Raw genomic sequence first — 16,693 nt, 5'->3', positions numbered from 1 at the left:
TCCACCCAGTCTTTCCTGTGTAGATGTACAGTCTTTGTAAGGATAGCCTCGATTACTTTATTTCTAGACTCAACTTGTCCATTGGCTTGTGGATGGTATGGAGTTGACTTCCGATGTTTTATCATGTATTGGTCCACAAGCTTATGCACTAGTCTGGATGTGAATTGTGTCCCTTGATCTGTTACAATTTATCTTGGCACACCAAAACGAGTAAAAATATCTTCAAAAGGAAGTGAAACTACAATATTTTCAGTAGAAAAAGGATGTGCTTTAGCTTCTACCCATTTAGTGACATAATCAATACATACCACAATATACTTTTTTTGCCTTGAAGGTGGGCTGATTGGTCCAACAAAATCCAGTGCCCATTTTTCAATTGGTTCAACAAGTACCTGTGGTTGCAGTGGCATCTCATTTGAAAGAGTAGGTTTGCCCATTCTTTGACAACAGTCACATCTCTTAACATATTCCTTAGTGTCACTAAAAATGGAAGGCCAATAATATCCTAAAATCAAGATTTTGTAAGTGGTTCTCTTGTAAGAAAAATGTCCTCCAAATGGCTCATCGTGACAAGCTTTTAGTATCTCTAGTATTTCATCCTCCCGAACACATCTTCTGATGATGAGGTCTGGTCTTGTCTTATATAATTCCTCATTTATCCATGAGTAGGATGTGCTATTTTGGACTATTCTTCCTTTTTCTCTAGGAGATAAATGAAATGGCGTTTTTTCCTGTGGCCAAATAGTTAGCAATATCTGCATATCAAGGTGATTTAGTAGATACTGCAAAAATATATTCATCGGGAAATTTATCTTGTACAGGTCGATCATTGTTTTCATTTTGTATTCTAGATAGAAAATCGGCAATTATGTTTTGTTTTCCTAGCCTATCTAGAATGGTTATGTTGAATTCTTGTAAAAGTAGGAGCCATCTGGTTATTCTTCCATTAGTGATTGGTTTATTCATTAGGTATCTAATGGCAGAATGGTCTGTGTGGACAAAAGTTTCATAGCCAGTTATATAATGTCTGAATTTATTAATGGCATGAATTACAACTAAGAACTCCTTCTCGGTTACAGTATAATTTAACTTTGCAGGGGTTAAATTTTTACTGGTATAATAAATGGCATAAGGAGTGAGAGATTTTTGTCCTAAAATAGCTCCTAAGGCTGAATATGAAGCATCTGTTGAGATATGTAAAGGAAATTTCCAGTTATATCCTTTTAAAATGGATGCTTCAGAAATTCTCTTTTTCAATGTTTCAAAGGAAACTTGACATTCGGAATCCCAACTGAGTTCACAGTATTTGGTAAGTAATTTAAAGAGTGGGGATGTAATTTTTGTGAAGTTTTCTATAAATCTTCTACAGTATCCGGTAAAACCGAGAAAAGTTCTAACATCCTTTTGAGAACTTGGCACTGACAACTTGGAAATGACTTCCACCCTAGATGAGTCTACCTTAATTCCATCTCCAGAAATATGGTGACCTAAAACAATTCCCTCGTTAAACATCATGAAACATTTTTCATGGCTTAATGAGAGGTTCGTTTCTTGACATCTTACTAAGACATTCTCCAGGTTTTCTAGTGCTTTATTAAAAAAATCCCCATAGACTGTGAAATCATCCATGGACACTTCCACACAATCATGGATAAGGTCAGAGAAAGTGTTGAGGACTTCCCTTTGGAATGTTGCAGGAGCATTACATAACCCAAAGGGAAGTACCCGGTAAGCATAAGTTCCCCATGGAGAAGTGAATGTGGATTTATCCTAATCTTCAAGGGCCACCTAAATCTAGTTGTATCCACTAAACCCATCTAAGAAGGAAAAATATTTTTTTCCTGTTAAAGTATCTAAGACCTGGTCTATGAAAGGTAGCGGAAAGTGGTCTTTTAATGTTTCTTTATTCAACTCCTTGTAATCAATGCATACTCTCCATTTTACATTCCTTTTAGGGATGATTACTAAGGGTGAAACCCACTGACTGTCAGATATTGGAGAAATGAATTTACATTTAATAATTTTTGCAATTCTTCCTTAACAATTTATTTTAGATTTGGGTTCATTCTTCGCTGAGGTTTTCTAACTGGTCTTGCATTTTGTTCAATGTAGATATGATGTATGCAAGTGTTAGGATCAATCCCTCTCATGTCAGTGTATTCCCATGCAAAAGAAGAAGAATGTTTCTATTAAATTTCTATTGAATGTCTTCCAAGTTTCCATTGACATTTAAGGTTTTTCATGGAAACATTTCTACCGAGGAATTCCCAAATTTTACCATGGACAACAATGATGCTTGTTTGGAGGAGAGATATCCATTTCGACTACGCTCATAATGTGAGGAAGATTGATTATTTTCTAGTAGATTTAAAAGTTTGTCTTCCTCTTCTACTTGTTCAGTGACAAAAATAGGTAGTATATCTTCTCCATCTTCTACCCATTCTTTAGTTTTTGTATCTATTGTTGTTCTTACAAGGGGTTATAATGTAAATTTCTTTGTAGAATTTCCATCTAAGATAAACATATCGCCAGACCTACAACCGATGAAATCATCTGCTGTAGCCAATCAAGGTCTTCCTAGAATTAAGGGATGTCCTCCTAGATTCTTCTTCAGTATTAAGACCATGAAATCAACTGGATACTCCCAAGAATCTAAGTATACACAAACATCCTCTAACAGACCATCTGGTTTAATAACATATTTATCTGCTAATTCCAATAATTTTGGTGCATATTGAAGGTTAGGAAGCCTAAGTGTGTCCATAACTTGTTTGCTCATTATGTTTATGGCTACCCCTAGGTCAATCAGTGTGTTTGGTATTTAAGTTCCATTGATGTGAATTTTTACAATGGGGCTTCTTGGGTCTAAATATTTTTGAATTATTGTCTTCCACATCATAATGTCTGCAATTTTTCTGACTAACTGAATTCTTTTTATATCTTTTCTTCTTCTCCCTGATCGTTGTGTACTTAATTCCTTAATTGATTTTGCAAAAATTGGTATTTCTTTTATGGCTTGCAATAAAGGAATCTTAATACAAGCATTCCTCAATTCATCCATCATATTGTAAGCAGGCAAGATAATTTGTTTCTCTACTCCTTCATCGATTTTCAACCTTTCTGGGAAAGGTGGTTTAACTGATATTGAAGGTTGTTCTATGATAGGAGCATCTATTTGAATTTATTTTGTTTGTTTAGTTTCTTTTTGAGGGAGAGAATTCTCCCCTTCTTCTAATTGATTCTTATGTTTTTGAAGATCAGATTTTGTTTTTTAAATGACAACATGAGGTTTTTTCAGTAATACCGTTGTAGACCTTAATTGGACTTTGTTTAGGTCTAGTGGGGTTATCACATAAGTTTGAGGATTTTTACCCTCCATATTGTATATTGGTTGTTGTGGTACCTTATTATTAGGATTTGGAAGTGGTTGAGCTAGTATTTGATTTGAATTTTGTGGAAATGCTAGGGAAGGTTGTGGGTTTTGACTCTATACTGGGACTTGTGGCAATTGATTGGCCTGAGGAATTTGATTGGAAAGGGTTAAGGATTGTGATGGAATGTAGGATGTTGAGTATTGTTGATTTTGAGCATAGGCTCCATAAGGATTTTTCCATCCTTGATTCCAAGGTTGTGATTGTGGCAAAGCCCAAGGCTGCCAGGCTGAATTCCAATTAGTTTGTGAAGACTAGGAAAAATTTTATGGTCTAAATCCTTGTGGTTGATTTGGTTGGGGGTTTTGCCATGGTATTTTGGCTATAAAGTAGAGAGGGCCTACAGGTTCTAAGATTCCTTCATCATTGAATACACCCTTAAGACCTGGTAAGGATAGAAATTCCTTTGTATCATGATTATCTGCACATATGACACAGGTTTCTATGGCTTTTGAGTCTAAGGGACACTCTCTCAGAGCATGTTTCTTCTGACATTTGGGACATAAGATAGATAATGCAGTATTTTCTAAATTTTTCTTGTTTTGTATGTTAAGGGTGTCTATTTTTTCACTTAGGGTCCGTAAAATATCTATTTTAAAGGTGTCAAGCAGGTTTCCTATTTCTTCCCTACTAACTATCCCAACTACAAACTTGTTTATTCTTGATAAGAGAGGGTCTCTAGGACTCTTTCCAACTCTTGCTTTTCCCCTTGAGATATGTACACATAAATCACAAATATCTGCAAATGGTAGGTCGGAAATATCTCCTTTTCCTGTTAGGTTAAAGAGATTGATCCATTCATCTTTAACGGCTCTGAGTAAAAGAGATTTTAAGGTTTCTTCATCCGAATGATCCATTTTTTCTCTTTTAACATTATAAACAAATCTTTCTATCAAGTCTTCAAGATTCTCATCTTCTTTCTGTGTTAATTTGAAGACTCCATCTTTAGGGTTACTAGGCATACAATAATCTCTATACTTGCCCAAGAAAGCCTCCTCCATCTGTGCCCATGTTGTTATGGAATGCACTCCTAAACTCATGACCAATTTTAATGCTGAGTCTTTTAATGTGGTAGGGAATAATTTCAACTTTTGAGCATCATGCAGATAGTCATATGATCTGCATAATACTTCAAATTCGAAGAGAAATGTCTCCAGATATTCGTTTCTTTTCCCATGGAAATTAGGAAGAATCAAGGGTGATATATTTTTCATTGTGAGGGTTGTATCCTCATCAAGAATAGGGAATCCTGAAGGATCTTGATTTCCTCTGCCTCTACCCCCTCCTCTACCTCTTCCTCTTCCTCTACCTCCAATCCTGTCTTCATCACCATGGACATTGTGTACTTCTCCTTCCCCTTCTTTGACCATGATAGATTCTTTAGAGCTAAGATAGTGTTCTTCGAATCTTTTTGGTTCCTATATCACTAATTCTTCTCCCATAATTTGTTGACCAATGGGGGACAGAAATATTACTCCTGTGGTTGGGGATGTAGGATTTTCTTCAATTACAACTTCGATAGAAGAAGTAGGTGAAGTTCTGGATTGAATTTCTGATCTTGAGACTTCAGGAAGTCTTTGTCGACCTCTAAATGGAGTTTGGGTTCGAGTAGGTGTTGTGGAATCTCGAAATCATGGTGGAGTGAGTGGACTTGAGGGAATTAAACTTATTTCTAATCCTATAAATATACCCCTAGAGTCTCTATCCCTGCGCATGTCATGTTTTAAATTAATGATGGTTTTTTTTTTCTAAGTGTACTTCCCCGGCAATGGCACCAAAATGTTTGGTCAATTCAATGTCCTTGAATTGGTAATCATAAATTTTTAGCCAGGGTGCATAGACTGATGAAGTACAGGTGCACAATATGTGCTTAGAAGTTATTCAATAGGTCATTATGTATTTGTCAAGATCTAAACTTAAGATAGGGCGATGTTTGTCAATTGTATTAGTGTTGTAATTCTTAGGGATGTTGATTAAGTTTCCTAGCAATTAATCTCTATCCAATTAGTTTGTAGATGATATGAGGGTGATTTTACTTATGTTAGATTGTTGGGATTTTTGATCTTAAATCTCTTTGTTGCATCTCCTAATTCTCTAAGTGAAAAAAGAAACCTATTCTATCAGCTATGAAGGAATATTGTTGAAATCAATTGTTTTAGGAGAGGTCTTCTTTCTTGTTCAATTGCTGCTCAAACAAAGTAATCTAAGCAACATCTATGAATTGACCACACTTCAATTATGCCAGATAATAAGCAAAGGAAATAATTGTGCAGTACCAGGTACAAAGCAAATTAGATAACAGTCTAAGCTAGGTATAAATCAAATTAAATCTCTTGTGCATATAACAATTCGAGATCATTATGCAGCATTATCACACAAAATAGAGCAATTGAAGAATTAAAGGAAATTAGATTGTATTTGATTAAAACCTGCCATTGTTTGTAGAGGTCCTCCACATAGAAGTTCAGAGCTTTAAGTCAATACAATGCTTGCACAAAAAAACCAAATTCATTCACACGAAATTCACAAATTGTTCATAAAACATATCATTCGGTGCACACCCAAATAACAATGCGGTCATTAGCTTTATAGCAGGTCTCTTGGCATAACTGTATGAATATTTTAAACCTAATATCTCTTAATCCTATCTAAAATTATATCGTGAAATTTTCGTTTTGCTATTTTGAAAGCAAAACGATAAGGTTTCAACAAATCTCGAGTTCTGTTCTATGTTAATTCGGCGGTTGACTTAGAGTTTAACCGTGATCTCCTGTGCCTCTTTTAGAAAACAGTTTCAAGTGGATAGGAAGGTATTCATGAAGGAGTCATCCTCTATCTATCCGCACCTTTCGTTGCTGACCTGGAACTCTGGAAACTTGTGAACAATGAAGACAACTACGGAATACTGGACTAGATGTGGAAACAGATTGATTCAGTAGCCAATTACAACTTTAATTAAAACAATAGGGTATACAGTTGAATATGAACAAGAAAACATACTAATGCATACCTTCATCAAAACATGGTAGATATGGCTTTATTAAGTGGTAAATATATATGAAAAGGAGAGGATCATTAGGCAAAAAGGATGTCATGGTAGGACAATCTTCAGACTCTATAGTAATCATTATTGTTTCTTTTGATTGTTTTTTATATATTTGTAAATGTGCTTGGATTGTTTTTAGGATGTGTTGAACTCTTTTCATATTCACTAGCAAATCCATCTTACCTTGAGATCTACCACCTCAAGATCTACCATGCATCAAGAGGGATCAAATATCTTTTTAGTCATTAAGATGGATCTAGTTCTATACATAAAAGTATTATCACTTTTCATTTTATTAAAACCTGATCTACCAAGCATCAAGAGGGATCAAATCTCTTTTCACTCATTAAGATGTATCTAGGTCTATATATAAAAGTATTATCACTTTTCATTTTATTAAAAACTTTAGATATATCTCATATGAACTTATTGTACTTTCTCTTCACCCTCCTACCCTTTCAATTTGTTTTCGGTGAAGTTGCATTTAAGTAACTCTCATGATTGCGAGTCTCTATGCTATGCTTTCTATAAAAAGGTACCCAGATTTTGGAAAATCTTGCGCTTTTGCAAGAGCTTCAAATGTGATAAGAGACCCACCATGATCAGATAAGTAGCAAGCGAGCTTCTCTATAAGATAGTTAGCTATAGGAATAGAAAGAATAGTATTGGAAGTAACAAGAGGAGTTTCCTTGTCTAGCAAGGGAGCCTCTCTACAAGATAGTTAGGTACAAGAATAGAAAGAATAGTATTGGAAGTAGCAAGAGGAGTTTCCTTGTCTAGATCAATAGTAGATACAAACACATAAATACCTAGAAGATCATATCTCCCCCTTGGGTTCTTTTAAGATGGTATATCATGTGATTTTAAGATGGTATGTCGTGTTTTTATGTTGTGTTCTTGAGGAGGAACTATAAGAAAAAAGTGGGATGTATGAGTAGGGGAATGATAGCTATTGAAGAATACAAGATTAAAAACATGATTAAAAAGAAGAAAATATGGTGACAACTAGGCCTGGAATAAGGGTTGTTGTGTTCTTGATGGTATATCATGTTCTTTTAAGATGGTATGTTGTGTTCTTATGTTATGTTCTTGAGGAGGAACTATAAGCAAAGAGTGGGATGTATGAGGAGGGGAACGATAGCTATTGAAGAAAACAAGATTAAAAACATGATTAAAAAGAACACGATTAAAAAGAAGAAAGATATTAAAATTAAAGAAATTAGAAAGACATTTAATTGTAATTTAAGTTTATTATTGACAATTTATGCATCTCAAATAAAAATAATAATATTTATATATAAATGATTATTTTTTTTGGTTTGTTGACTTATTGTGTCATACAATATTTTTTTTGAATTTATTGGATAAATAAAATTAAAGGAATTAGAAAGACATAAATGTAATTTAGGTTTATTATTGACAATTTTACTTAGATTAACTAGATCATGAATAGATTTTAGTTAAGGATAGTAATCATTATTGTTTCTTTTGATTGTTTTTTATATATTTGTAAATGTGTTTGCTTTTTGTGTAGGATGTTATGAACTCTAAATTAAAGGAATTAGAAAGACATTTAATTGTAATTTAGGTTTATTATTGACAATTTTCCTTGATCAATAATTAGGTTGACTAGATCATGAATACATTGTAGTTAAGGGTAGTAATCATTATTGTTTATTTTGATTGTTTTTCATATATTTGTAAATATGCTTTCTTTTTCTGTAGAATGTTATGAACTCTTTTCATAGTAACTAACAGATCCATCTTACCTCAAGATCTACCAAGTATCAAGAGGGATCAAATCTCTTTTCACTCATTATGATGGATCTAGTTCTATATTATCACTTTTCATTTTATTAAAACTTGATCTAGTAAGCATTAAGAGGGACGAAATCTCTTTTCACTCATTAAGATGTATCTAGGTCTATATATAAAAGTATGATCACTTTTCATTTTATTAAAATCTTTACATATATCTCATATGAACTCATTGTACTTTCTCTTCACCCTCCTACCCTTTCACTTTGGTTTTGGTGAAGTCGCGTTTAAGTAGCTCTCACGATTGCGAGTCTCTATGGCTCTCACGATTGCGAGTCTTTGTGCTATGCTTTCTATAGAAAGGTAACTAGATTTTGGAAAATATTTCTCTTTTGCAAGAGATTCAAATGTGATAAGAGACCCACCATGATCAAATAAGTAGCAAGGGAGCTTCTCTATAAGATAGTTAGCTATAGGAATAGAAAGAATACTATTGGAAGTAACAAGAGGAGTTTCCTTGTCTAGCAAGGGAGCTTCTCTACAAGATAGTTAGGTATAGGAATAGAAAAAATAGTATTGGAAGTAATAAGAGGAGTTTCCTTGTCTGGATCAAAAGTAGAGACAAGCACATCCACCCCTGGAAGATCATATCTCTCCCTTGGGTTCGAAGGTATCTCCTTGAGAACATTCAAATTAGTCATTCTATTTATAGGATAGAGCTTAGGGAGTTGATCCAGAACCCATGATAAAGAAAACAAAATCTCACAAAATGTTATGCTTTTTATAGAAAGGTAATGAGATTTTGGAAAATCTTTCTCTTTTGCAAGAGCTTCAAATGTGATAAGAGGCCCACCACCATAAGTAACAAGGGAGCTTCTCTATAGATAGTTTACTACATGAATAGAAAGAATAGTATTGGAAGTAACAAGAGGAGTTTCCTTTTGTATCAACAATAGAGACAAACACATCAATTACAATTTAAAATTTTATTATTTGTTACTCAGAACTATTTTTTTCTTTTTAACATTTAGTTTTCTTTCATCTAAAACAAATTATAAAATAAAATTTTATTATTTGTACAAATTATAAAATTGAATTTCACAATTCAAAATTTTATTATTTGTCGCTCAAAGCTATTGTTTTCTTTTTAACATTTAGTTTTCCTTCATCCAAAACAAATTATAAAATTGAATTTTTTTTCTTTTTAACATTTAGTTTTCCTTCATTTAAAACAAATTAAACATTACAATCTAAAATTTTATTATTTGTCACTCAAAGCTATTGTTTTCTTTTTAACATTTAGTTTTCCTTCATCTAAAACAAATTATAAAATTGAATTGTTTTCTCTTTAACATTTAGTTTGGCTTCATTTAAAACAAATTATAAAAATAAATTTCTATTTTTCGTATTATCATTACAATTTAAAATTTTATTTACTTGTGAATCAAAACTATTGCTTTATTTTTAACATTTAGTTTTCCTTCATCTAAAACAAATTATAAAATTGAATTGTTTTCTTTTTAACATTTAGTTTTCCTTCATTCAATTATTGTTTTTTTTTATCTAAAACAAATTATTGAATTGAATTGTTTCCTTTTTAACATTTAGTTTTTCTTCATTTAAAACAAATCATAATATTGAATTTACAATTTAAAATTTTATAAAAATAATAAAAATCTATTTTTGTTAAGGGATTTAAAATTTTATTTAATATATATATCTATATATATAATATATATATAATTTATAAAAATAAAAATAATCTTTTTTTTTGGTCTAAAGGGAAAAATTATTTTATTATAATTTAAAATTTTATAATAATAATAAAAATCTATTTTTTTGTCAAGGGAAAATTTATTTGATTACAATTTAAAATTTTATAAAAATAATAAAAAACTATTTTTTGTTAAAGAAAATTATTTTTTATTTTTAACATTTAGTTTTCCTTCATTTAAAACAAATTATAAAATTTTATAAAAATAACAAAAATCTATTCTTTTGTAAATAAAATTTTAAATTTGAATGATCACTTTTTAATTTGCTTGTAGTTATATAATTTAGATGTTCCCTAAATAGGTGGTAATGGGCAAAAGCACTTGTTATTATATAATTTAGATGTTCCCTATATGGGTGGTAATGGGAAAAAGCATATCTAAGAGACTAATATCCACCCTCCCTTTTAGGGTGTTCTTTTGTTCATGACTCGGATGGATTGTTCATATCTCATTTGAGGGAAATTATTATTGTTTTCTTTTTAACATTTAGTTTTCCTTCATTTAAAACAAATTATAAAATTGAATTTCCATTTGGGTATTATCATTACAATTTAAAATTTTATAAAAATAATAAAAATCTATTTTTTTGTCAAGGGAATTCATGACTCATGTAAGGGATGGATTGTTCATGACTCATTTAAGGGAAATTATTTTTCCCTCAAAGCTATTGTTTTCTTTTTAACATTTATTTTTGCTTCATTTAAAAACAATTATAAAATTGAATTTTCATTTTCATACTATCATTACAATTTAAAATTTTATAAAAATAATAAAATTCTGTTTTTTTTTGGTCTAAGGGAAGTTATTTGTCCATCAAATATATTGTTTTATTTTTAACATTTAGTTTTCCTTCATTTAAAACAAATTATAAAATTGAATTTCCATTTGCATATTAACATTACAATTTAAAATTTTATAAAAATAATAAAAATCTATTTTTTGTCAAGAAAAATATAGTTTTATTATTTTTATAAAATTTTATATTTTAATGGTCATGTTTTAATTTGCTTGTAATTATATAATTTAGGTGTTCCCTAAATAGGTGGTAATGGGTAAAAACACTTGTAATTATGTAATTTAGATGTTCCCTAAATGGGTGGTAATGGGAAAAATCATATCTAAGAAAGTAATATCCATCCTACCGTTTAGGGTGTTCTTTTAAGCTTTTAAGATGGTACGTTGTGTTCTTTTAAGATGGTATATCATGTGCTTTTAAGCCGGTATGCCGTGTTCTTATGTTGTGTTCTTGAGGAGGAACTATAGGCAAAAAGTGGGATGTATGGAGAGGGGACCGATAGCTATTGAAGAATACAAGATTAAAAACATGATTAAAAAGAAGAAAATATGGTGACAACTAGCCCTGGAATAAGGAATGTTGTGTTCTTTTAAGATGGTATGTAATGCTCTTATGTTATGTTCTTGAGGAGGAGCTATAAGCAAAGAGTAGGATGTATGAGGAGGGCTTCTCAAAAGATACTTAGCTACAGGAATAGAAAGAACAATATTGGAAGTAACAAGAGGAGTTTACTTGTGTGGATCAACAGTAGAGACAAGCACATCAATCCCTAGAATATCATATCTCCCCCTTGGGTTCGAAGGTATCTCCTTGAGAACATTAAAATTAGTCATTCTATAAAATTAGTCATTCTATTTATAGGATAGAGCTTGGGGAGTTGATCCAGAACCCATGATGAAGAAAACCAAATCTCACAAAATGCTCTGCTTTCTATAGAAAGGTACCTAGATTTTGGAAAATCTTGCTCTTCTGTAAGAGCTTCAAATGTGATAAGAGAACCACCATCATCAGATAAGCAGCAAGGGAGCTTCTCTATAGATATTTAGCTACAGGAATAGAAAGAATAGTATTGGAAGTAACAAGAGGAGTTTCCTTGTCTAGCAAGGGAGCTTCTCTACAATATAGTTAGATACAGGAATAGAAAGAATAGTATTGGAAGTAACAAGAGGAGTTTCCAGTAGAGACAAACACATCAATTACAGTTTAAAATTTTATTATTTGTCACTCAAATTTATTGTTTTCTTTTTAACATTTAGTTTTCCTTCATCTAAAACAAACTATAAAATAAAATTTTATTATTTGTACAATTATAAAATTGAATTTCACAATTTAAAATTTTATTTTTTCTCACTCAAAGCTATTGTTTTCTTTTTAAGATTTAGTTTTCCTTCATCTAAAACAAATTATAAAATTGAATTGTTTTCTTTTGAACATTTAGTTTTCCTTCATTTAAAACAAATTATACATTACAATCTAAAATTTTATTATTTGTCACCCAAAGCTATTATTTCTTTTTAACGTTTAGTTTTCCTTCATCTAGAACAAATTATAAAATTGAATTGTTTTCTTTTTAACATTTAGTTTTCTTTCATTTAAAACAAACTATAAAATTAAATTTTTATTTGCGTATTATCATTACAATTTAAAATTTTATTTACTTGTTTATCAAAGCTATTGTTTTATTTTTAACATTAAATTTTCCTTCTTCTAAAAGAAATTATAAAATTGAATTGTTTTGTTTTTAACATTTAGTTTTCCTTCATTCAATTATTGTTTTCTTAACATTTAGTTTTCCTTCATCTAAAACAAATTATAAAATTTAATTGTTTTCTCTTTAACATTTAGTTTTCCTTCATTTAAAACAAATCATAAAATTGAATTTACAATTTAAAATTTTATAAAAGTAATAAAAATCTTTTTTTTTGTTGCAGGAAAAATTACTTGATTACAATTTAAAATTTTATAAAATAATAAAAATCTATTTTTCTGTAAGGGAAATGATTTGTCCAATTTAAATTTTATAAAAATAATAAAAAATTTATTTTTTTGTCAAAGCATTTAAAATTTTATAAAAATAAGAAAAATCTATTTTTTTGTTAAGGGATTTAAAATTCTATAAAAATTAAAATAATCTATTTTTTGTCAAGGGAATTCATGACTCATTAAAAGGAAATTGTTTGTCCATCAAAGTTATTGTTTTCTTTTTAACATTTAGTTTTGCTTCATTTAAAACAAATTATAAAATTGAATTTTTATCATTACAATTTAAAATTTCATAAAAATAATAAAATTCTATTTTTATTTTTTTTTCTAAGGGGAATTATTTGTCCATCAAATATATTGTTTTATTTTTAACATTTAGTTTTCCTTCATTTAAAACAAATTATGAAATTGAATTTCCATTTGCATATTATCATTACAATTTAAAATTCTATAAAAATAATAAAAATCTATTTTTTGTCAAGAAAAATATATTTTTATTATTTTTATAAAATTTTATATTTTAATGATCGTGTTTTAATTTGCTTGTAATTATATAATTTAGATGTTCCCTAAATAGGTGGTAATGGGTAAAAACACTTGTAATTATATAATTTAGATGTTCTCTAAATGGGTGGCAATGGAAAAAAGCATATGAGAGTAATATCCATCATCCCTTTTATGGTATCCTTTTAAGCGTTTAAGATGGTATGTTGTGTTCTTTTAAGATGGTATATCGTAATGTGTTATTTTAAGATGGCATATCATGTGCTTTTAAGATGGTATATCATGTTTTTATGTTGTGTTCTTTAGCAAGAAGTATAAGCAAAAAGTGGGATGTATGAAGAGGGGACACATAGCTATTGAAGAATACAAGATTAAAAACATAATAAAAAAGAATAAAACATGGTGACAACTAGGCCTGGAATAAGGATTGTTGTGTTCTTTTAAGATGGTATATCATGTTGTATTCTTCTAAGATGGTATATCATGTGCTTTTAAGATGGTATGTAGTGTTCTTATGTTATGTTCTTGAGGAGGAACTATAAGCAAAGAGTGGGATGTATGAGGAGGGCTTCTCTACAAGATACTGAGGTACAAGAATAGAAAGAATAGTATTGGAAGTAACAAGAGGAGTTTCCTTGTCTGGATCAATAGTAGAGACAAACACATCAATTCCTAGAAGATCATATCTCCCCCTTGGGTTCTAAGGTATCTCCTTGAACATTCAAATTAGTCATTCTATTTATAGGATAGAGCTTGGGGAGTTGATCCAAAACCCATGATAAAGAAAACCAAATCTCACAAAAAGTTATGCTTTCAATAGAAAGGTACCCATATTTTGGAAAATCTTGCTCTTTTAGAGGAGCTTCAAATGTGACAAGAGACCCACCATCATCAGATAAGTAGCAAGGGAGCTTCTCTATAAGATAGTTATCTACAGGAATAGAAAGAATAGTATTGGAAGTAACAAGAGGAGTTTCCTTGTCCAGGAAGGGAGCTTCTCTACAAGATAGTTAGGTATATGAATAGAAAGAATAGTATTGGAAGTAACAAGAGGAGTTTCCTTGTCTAAATCAACAATGGAGACAAACACATCAATCCCTAGAAGATCATATCTCCCCCGTGGGTTCTAAGGTATCTTCTTGAGAACATCAAAATTAGTCATTCTCATTATAGGATAGAGCTTGGGGAGTTGATCTAGAACCCTTGATAAAGAAAATCAAATCTCACGAACAACTAACAATGCCCATAACCACATTGCATCATTATTGGGATGGTCAATCCACCATATGAGGAAGAAACAAAGTGCTACAATACGGATTAGCATCAATAATCCACAAACAAAAGAAAGAAAATCATGGAGTTGTATAATATTGACAAAATAATGTTGGACTATAAATGCAAATGCTTCTGGAGAATACTCATAGATAAATTTGATCTAGAACCATTACCATATGAGGGTCAATGGTTTTGTTTGGCTGAGGCGATGAAATACAAAGCTCTGACTTGTGATGCAATTGTCAATGAAAATGAGATGAAATACAAAGCTCTGACTTGTGATGCAATTGTCAATGAAAATGAGCTCTTCGATTGAGCACTTGTGAAGGAAGTTGCACATGTCTATGTTTTGAGTAGATTGTTTGATTGTATCACATTTAACATTAACATTTTTTCACTCAAATTGGGCTATAGTTAGATCACGTAACATATCACATCTTTTCATCTATGCTCTTCTTCCATATGTGCTACGGATTCGTCTATATTCTTCTTACATATGTGCTACCGACTTACAACGTTTTCTTTGCAACATCTGGTGCAAATGCTAGTTTATCTCCAAATAATTATCAACGTATATTATATTGAACATATGGTATTGACCAATGGTATCGTAACAATGTTATTTACAAGTTAAAAATTTCTATGGTAAAGTAGAGATCAACGTCCACGGTTAAAAATATTATTACATGTTTTTTAAAATACATACATGTCTAACTCATATATTAATTTTTTTATAACTTATAATAATATAATAAAGATATAATTTAGCTAATTTTTATGATTTTTTAATCTTAATGATGTGGGATGTATCATGACTAACTATTTTGACCTTTTTATGAAGAAGAGCCACGTTAGATGGAAATACCAATAACTTCACATGAGACTAATCCCAAGGACATTATCAAAATCAATATGAACCACACAAAGTCTAAAATAAAAAACTATTTTGATATTTAATTTAATAGCCATTTAAATATATATTAAAGTGGTTAGATAAATTAAATAGCTAAATTAAATGGTCAATAAATGTTAATACAGACCAATTCATATTATTGTAATAATAAAATTTGTTATAATATCATGATTTATCAATACCACATGCCCAAAAAAACACAATTCATTTTTACATGACAATTGTTTATATAATATTTGTTAAAATTAATTAATTTAATTAAAAAAATCATAATATCTTAAATATAAATCTCATCCATTAATTTTTATACACTGTTACAAATATTCTAACCCTATTCTATTGAAATTAAATCTTCACCATTCATTAAAAATTTAGAAAACATATGACATCACTGTATGATACTATTTGGATTAGTAAACATACCAGGTTTAGTTGGCGGCACCTCTAGACACTACGAGCAGGAACATGTAAGAAAAGTTGAAAGCTACAACAGATGTGATAGATTTAAACATTTTGGAAAATATTGTGTCAAATAAGATTTATGGCAGTTGTGCCTGTGGTTTGGTATAAGTGAATATTTTGGAAGTGCAATGAACATCTCACCTTAAATGTCTAGTAGACGATGTAATAATTGAATCACTTGGATACTTCATTCTCAATATGAAGACAATCACGTTGCCATCCCGCCATCCTCCTTTGGATTTAGTAAATTACACAACAACATGGGGCATGGGGCATGTGGGCTGCCGCATACAAATTCCAAATCTTTTTAGCTTTTGCCTGCTCGTCACTGAAATTAAAAGACACTATACCTAAAATTGCCTCCTCTGATGCTCTAGTTTCCGCAATCAATGCTCAATTATCTTTCGGTCTCCTCCTTTTCCTTGAACTTTCAAGCTCCGAACGAGTAAATCAGGAAAGTGTACTGAAAAAAATGACGGTTTTTAACAAAATGTGGAATCGATTTTGAGAAAATCTCTGTACAGTTTTTCATATACAAGGACAAACACGTTGCCATCATCTTTCGGATCCATCTCATTGTAGAACATACTCAGTCCGCTCCTAGCCCAGCTTACGTCCAAAATTATACAAATTATATCACGAGTTGAACATTGGAATCCCATGGGCTTGGGGCATCTTTAATGCGCTGCTGCATGCAAATGCACGCGCTGCCGCATGCAAATGCACGACCAGCTTTCGCTCTTTTCCTTT

This window comes from Pinus tabuliformis, chromosome X (assembly GCF_031772625.1).
Source record: "Pinus tabuliformis cultivar Carrire ecotype Pingquan chromosome X, CPIR1, whole genome shotgun sequence".
NCBI lineage: Eukaryota > Viridiplantae > Streptophyta > Pinopsida > Pinales > Pinaceae > Pinus > Pinus tabuliformis.
This window is presented reverse-complemented; position numbering follows the sequence as displayed.